This window comes from Equus przewalskii, chromosome 8 (assembly GCF_037783145.1).
Source record: "Equus przewalskii isolate Varuska chromosome 8, EquPr2, whole genome shotgun sequence".
NCBI lineage: Eukaryota > Metazoa > Chordata > Mammalia > Perissodactyla > Equidae > Equus > Equus przewalskii.
Window position 1 is genome coordinate 26,116,244 of NC_091838.1, and position 7,327 is coordinate 26,123,570.

General features: G+C 36.7%; 1 long non-coding RNA gene across 1 annotated transcript; it reads left to right on the forward strand.

Annotated features, from left to right (window-relative positions):
• Positions 1–1,751: 1,751 nt before the first annotated feature.
• LOC139085320 (uncharacterized) lies at positions 1,752–7,100 on the forward strand. Its single transcript, XR_011543602.1, has 3 exons — positions 1,752–1,876; positions 6,408–6,474; positions 6,997–7,100. It is a non-coding gene; the product is annotated as an uncharacterized lncRNA (long non-coding RNA).
• The last annotated feature ends 227 nt before the right edge of the window (positions 7,101–7,327 follow it).

A 7,327-nucleotide genomic window follows, 5' to 3' on the forward strand; every position in this document is an offset into this window, starting at 1 on the left:
AAAGCGGATTTTTAGAATTTTGATAATGTCCAGTCTATCAATTTTTTATTTTATGGTTTATGCTTTTTGTGTTCTATTTAGGAATCTTTTCCAATCCCAACTTCATGAATGCATCTTACCATGTTTTTCTTCTGGAAGTTTAGTAGTTTATCTTTAAATTTTAGCCTATAATTCATTTCAAATTAATGTTTGTATTTGGTGTTAGGTAAGAGTCAAGGTTCGTTTTTATTTCATTTTATTTTTATTTTGCATACAGATATACGATTTCACCAGCATCATTTATTAAAGGCACTATCCTTTCCCCATTGAATTACCTTGGTAGTTGTTGAAAATCCACAAGTTGCCCATAAGAGCGGAGATCTGCTTCTGTGCTCCATTATTTCCCATTAATCTATTTGTCTATCCTTATGCTAGTACCACACTATCTTGATTACTATTGCTTTATAGTAACTCTTGAAATCAAAGAGTGTATGTCCTGCAATTTTTTTCTTTTTCAAATTTGTTTCGCTCTTTCCAGGTCCTTTGCCTTTCCATGTACATTTTGGAATTAGCTTGTCCATTTCTAGAAAAGCTTGCTGAGATTTTGATTGGGATTGCCTTGAATCTATATATCAGGCTATGCTGTTCAGTAGAAATATAATGTGAATCACATATGATTTTAGTGGCAGGTTTTTTAAAAAAAATAGAATTACTATACTGACAGAACTAGAGAATGAGAAAAATAAAGAGTATTTGGACAGGCAATATGGTTTGTTAGAAAGGACGTGGAATTTGTACACGGAAGATCTGAGTTTGAATGCTGGCTCCGTTCTGTGTGTACCTGTGTAGTGAGCAGAAGTATTAGGTTTATAATATTTCATCATTACTATGTAAGTTGAAGCCTAAGATGGTGCTCAAATAAATTATTTTTATTAATGATTAGAATCACCTCTGACAGGTAGGCTGGCATGATGGAGAGGATTTCATGTGAGAGAGAGATGACAGAACCGTCATTATCAATGGCCCTCAAGAGATCTAAACCAAATAAAGCATAAAAGCAGTGGCCAACGCTGTCCTGGACTGGACAGATAAGCTTCACTATAAACCTGCAGAGGGGCTGTCCTTGCTTTGTTGGTTGCTAAGTGCAGAGCATTCCAGTTGCTTCCAGCAGCGGTAAGTGATCCCATCTGTCCCCAGCTAAATAGTTATTGCTTTTATCTTCCCCTCATTCCTTTCTGCTGGGCTCAGAAGAAGGGAGAGGGAGGCAACGAATGATTAACACCACTTATCTCAGCGCTCTGCCTCTGTCTTGGTTAACCGTCAGCTTCTTTTAGACTAGCTTCCAGGTAAAACACTGCTGAACAGACAGAGAACCATAAAGTTGTTTGAGTCTCTGAAAACCATGAAAAATATTTTTAATCATTTTGGTTAGTACCAATGATGTCAGCAAAGCATTTGATGTTTCCAATGATATAAATTCAGATAAGATGGAATCAAAGAGTCTCAGAATTAGAAGAGAGACTTTCCAATGGGTGCCATTTGCATAAACAAGGGTATTCAGATTTTTCTTTTGAAGGAATTTTCAAAATCTTTCATGTGCTAACATACTGTAAATCTCTAAGAGAGAGAATGTAGCAATATTTCACAAACTTATAGCATTAATCCTTTTTTCCCTTCCACGGGTCTAATATTCCTTAGAACCCATTTTGTGAATTCTTAGAATCCCTTAGAATTCCATGTTCCTTAGAACCTGCAGAGGATTCAGGAAGCCTGTGCATAAGTATCTCCCACAGAGATTCTTCTGTGTTTGAGTGTCGTCACTGTTTAAGCACAAAGTGATGGGGGATTTCATATCTTATAGGACAATTCATTCAATTTAAAGTCAGCATGGATTTTTGTGAGTTTTTTTCACCTTATGTACTTGATTTGCATTATCTACAAGTCATGGAGTTAAATAGATTTATTGCTAGTTGCCTAATTGTACTGGTTAATGAATCAGTGTCTGGGAGGTGTGGTACCTCGCCAATGGGCTTAGATCTAGCCTTGTCATATTTTACACATTTTATCAAGAACTTAAAGCAGGGATTGACAAACTTTATTTGTAAAGGGCTAGAGAGGAAATATTTTAGGCTTTGCAGGTTATATGGTCTCTGTTGCAACTACTGGACTCTCCTGTTAGCACAAGCAGCCATAGACAATATGTAGACAAATGAGCGTGGCTATACTCTAATAAAACTATCTATAAAGCAGGCAGCAGGCCAGGTTTGGGCCGTGGGCTATAGTTTGCCAACCCATGACTTAAATGAAGACAAAGAACATGGTTATCAGATGTGTAGATAACACAAAACTGTGAGGGATACTTGTTACTTTGATATGCTACAGCTCCAGATACACGTAAGATAGTAGCTCTCTTTATTATTATTGTCATTCCTACTACATGACTGAGTTTTCAAATTACCTTCAAAGGGTGAAAAATGGGCAAAATGCACAAGATTAAAATGTAAAAGTATAGATCTCTACTTTTTTTTTGAGAAGTAGATTGGAACATATAAAATATGAAAAAAACTTGTCATGAGAGAAGTTCATGTGACAAAATATGTGAGAAGTTACCAATTAAAATGGCAAATTAGACATATGTTTACTTGTGCATTTTGTCAAATTCATAATAAATTGGAGTACTATAAAAATTATATATATATATGTATATATATATATATAAATACTCACAAGGGCAAAGAGAGTGGAAGAGAAGATAACTGGAAAGCTAGAAAGCAGGTGAATGGATGGTTACTCTTTTAGCACACTTAAGAAAGCTGAATCTCAGCTGAACAAACTCCTGGAAGCTAAGGGTTGGCAGCACCAAGTACCCCCGGAAGATGGCTGAAAGTGAGGCTAGAACATGAAAGACTTCATGAAAACATTTTCTTTTTCTCAAGATCATTCTTGTTTATTTATTTATTTGTTGTGAGGAAGATTGGCCCTGAGCTAACAGTTGTTGCCAATCTTTCTCTTTTTGCTTGAGGAAGACTGTCACTGAGCTAACAACTGTGCCAGTCTTCCTCTATTTTGTGGGATGTTGCCACAGCATGGCTTGACGACTGGAGTTAGGTCTGCACCTGGGATCTGAAGCTGCGAACCCCAAGCCCCAAAGCAGAGTACATGAACTTAACCACTACACCACTGGGCTGGTCTCCTATTTATTTAATTTTTAATTGGGGTAACAAGAAGCTGGTAGCTCCCCAATTCCCTTCCTGCTCTGGTAGAAAACTGGATATTAGTCTTTTGGGAAGGGTAAAATAATGGATCTCTGGCTGAACTGGATGACTCCTGGTGGAGTTGAAAGCTGGTTTGTTCTATTGAAAATTAAAAGACTATTCCAGAAGTGTCATCATCTGAATAACAGGGGAATCAGGAAGAAAGATGTATGAAAACAGAGGCGAGGAAATTATTAAATAAGTTCAAGACAATGTCCCAGAACGGAAGGACTCAAGTTTTCAAGTTGAAAGGGCTCACAGAGTATCCAGACTCAGTGATGAAATAGATCCATAGCAAGATATATTATTGTAGAATTTCATTGTACTGGGGACAAAGAAAAGATCAACACATTTTTTTCTGAGAGAAAATTATACATATGAAAATTCAAAAATCTGATTGATATCAGATTTTTCAATAGCAATAGGAAGACAGTGGGGCAATGCCTTCAAAATTCTGAGGGAAAATAATTCCAGTTTAGAATTCTATGTTTACAAAACCATCAATTACTTGAGAAGGTAGAATAAAGACATTTTTAGACACTCAAAATCTGAAAAAAAAAAATTGCTTTCCATGCATCCCTTTTTAGGAAGTTACAAAGGAGTGTATTCCACGAAAGTATGGGAGTAAACCAAGGAAGAGGTTGTGGGATCCGGGAAAGAGAAGATCAACAAAAGAGAGGCGTGGAAAGAATACCCAAGATGATAAAAATGTCCTGAGTGAAGCTTGCAGGTCCCATTAGAGACAGTCAGATGTTCTGGGAAAGAATTCTTTAAAAGGTGTGTTAAGCTGATAAATACAGAATATATTGGATGAATTGAGAGGAGGTTTAAACACCTGGGGAAGAGTTTGGGGTTTATACAATTGGGGGAGGTAAGAAGAGTGAAAACTGGGCAAATAAACAAACACAAACAATGATGAGCTCCAGGGAAAACAAAGACGTTTGCAGGACCACAGATACTCCATGACTCAGCTGTGATTATTGCACCCCCCCATCCAGATGAGGTGCACACAAACCAAATATTTATAGCCAGAATTGTGCTTGGTAGGTTGTGAGGACAGGAACAGTCACGTGTGTAGTGTGGGCAAGGGTGTGTTAGTAAAAAAGAGATACATATTCACTTTCTGTAGCGGGAAGCCAACAGATAATGCTTAAAGCTATACAATGAAGCAATGAAAACCTGTTGTTCAGAATAGGAAGTCATACGTCAGCCGAAAGAGTTGAAACTGTTGCCTCTGGAGACAGGAAATAGAGAAAAGGAGGGGTATGAGACTGTTGCTTTTTTTAACAAGGCCTTGACAAGACTGCTTGAATCTTATGCTGTTGAATAACTTGGATTTAAAAGAACTAAATTAAAAAGATAAGGGTTACAGTCAGTCGATATCGTATTTCGCTTGACTCTCCCCATTTCTTTTTCACGCAGTGTCCTGTAGTTACTCCTACAAAGTATGTGCAAAACTTAGGCTGCACTGAAGAATGGACTCTGTGTAGGATGCAGGGGCCTGACCCCTGACATGTTTAGAGCATTAGGCCCATTCGTTTTTAGTACCATTTTTAATAATATTTCTATTACAAAATAGTACAATGCACAAATCCTTACAGAATAATCTAGAATCAGAGATGAAAAAGAGAGATAAATAAAAAATAAACCATAATAAGCCTCTGAGAATTGCTGTTAGTATTTCATTAAAATCCTTTCCAGATTTTTTCAAAAAATGTAATCATTACAGATTTGTATTTTATTCTCTTATATTCAGCAAAAAATCATGAATATATTTTCATATCAATAGACACATATATCATAAATAACTCAATCAGGAATTGGAAGTGACCTTAACTTTGCAGATTTAATTTACCCTGGGTTTTTTTTTTCCCAATCATAATCATTATTACATTAAAAGTACATTGAGCTAAATCTTTGTGTATAGCCTTAATTATTTGCTTGGGACAATTATTTGGAAAGTGAATTCTTCAGTCAAAATGCATGCATGTACATTTTTAGAGTAATATGCAAATGGCACAAATGTGAAATATAACACACATTCAGAAAAGTAGACACAACATATATGCACAGTTAATGAAACTATAAGATGACTATCATGAAATCACCACTAGGATCAAGAAAGAGAACATTGCTGATGCTCCAAAATATCCCCAAAACTAGCCCTCCTTCCCTAATCACACCTCTGGTCTTTCTCAAGAGGTAAGCACTGGGGCCAGTTTGGTGGTGTAGTGGTTAAGTTCACGTTCTCCCCTTCAGTGGCCCAAGGCTTGCAGTTCGGATCCCTGGCATGGACCTACACACCACTAATCAAGCCATGATTTGGTGGCATCCCACATACAAAATAGAGGAAGCCTGGCATGATGTTAGCTCAGGGACAATCTTCCTCAAGCAAAAAGAGGGAGTTTGACAACAGGTATTTGCTTGGGGCTCATCTTCCTCAGCAAAAAAAAAAAAAAAAAAAAGAGGTAAGCACTTATCATGACTTTTATAATAATTATTAACTGCCTTCTCTTTATAGTTCTATCATCTATATATGCAGTCCTAAACAAGTTAGGTTTTGAATTCATGTAAGTGGAAATATACTATATTCTTTTGTGTCCTGATTATTTTACTAAATATTCTGTTTGTGAGTTTCAGCAGTATTTTTGCCTGTGACTGTAGGTCATTTATTTTTACTGAACTGTACAGTATTTTATTCTTTGAATAATTTTTCAAAAGAGGAACATTCAGAAAATAGAGAACATGCAGAAATTAATAAAAATGATAGTAAGATGCATGTAAACCATTTCACATGAAGAAACGGTAAAGTTTGAACTAAAATTAACCATTTGTGGTCAGAGGAGAGCTCTCTTCATATAGGTAAACTGCTGTTATAAAGAAAATGCATGAACTCATTCTACCCGATTCTAGATCACAGAATAAGGTCCTATAAAAACTATAGTGGGATTCCAGTTAAATATAAGAACAATGTTTCTAACAATTTAAGTGAGGTAACAAGAACTGTGCTGCTTTGGGGAGCATGATCCCATGTTCTGCAAGTGTTTGTGCAGAGGCCAAACGGTGGCTGGAGGATGGAAGTTACAGATGGGCCTCCTGCCTTGGGTGGAAGTTGGATTAGATGATTACTAAGGCCCAACTCAACTTGAAAATTCTTCTTTGTGATCTCTTCAGGTATTGGAGGTGACCTTAAAGACCCCATAATGCGATGTGCACAGAGAACCTATTATCCAAAGGATTGGTGAGCAGCTGTTTTCAATTTCCACTGTTGACAGACCAAAAAGGAAATGGCCTTTGGTTGTAGCGGTAGAAATGTCAGAGGAGAGGAAACGTGAACACAGAGTGTGATACAGTAGAATAATTGCTGGAGAATTTTAAAACATTGACACTTGCCTTACTCTAATGCTCTAGGCGCACAATGCCATTCAACATGTAGAGGCTGTGTACCATCAACTTGCAAAGATTTTTTTTTTTTTAATATTGACAGCCAATGTCCATGGCAACCTCCTAACAACCTGGTGTGGGGCTATCGCTCCACTTCCCATAAGATTCCAGTCACTGGAAACAGCTTGATACCCCATTAGAGTGAGATTGTTTATTTAGATGCAATATCCTTTCATTTAGGGAGCCCTGTCTCTCTCACAGATTAGGAAAGTGGAGTCCAGAAGAGTTAAGTGCTTTGTTTAAAGTCACACCTTCAGTAAACTGCCAGAAATGCCATACCATTTCTTCCTTGCCATATTGTTTTTGTCTCCCCATTCAGGGCTATGGACTAATATCTTGAGAATTCACAGATTTTGGAAAGGCAGCTGTTACTGAAAGCAAATTGCATCTCTCAAGCTCTTAATAAAATTTTGTGCAATCCCATTTTAATTGCTTTTTAAATTTTCCTTAGGAAAAATTCTATTTACATTCTTTCCATGTGCATTTGTGAATATCTTGAATGGAACAAAAGGTGAAAATTCAGAATGAAAATTTTTGCAAATTGTGATTATAGAATGTGAAGCTAGGAAGACTCTTAGACAACATCTAATTATAACCTTCTTCCATGGCTAAGAAAACAAAGGTTAATTCTTGGATCATTTCTTTGAGTA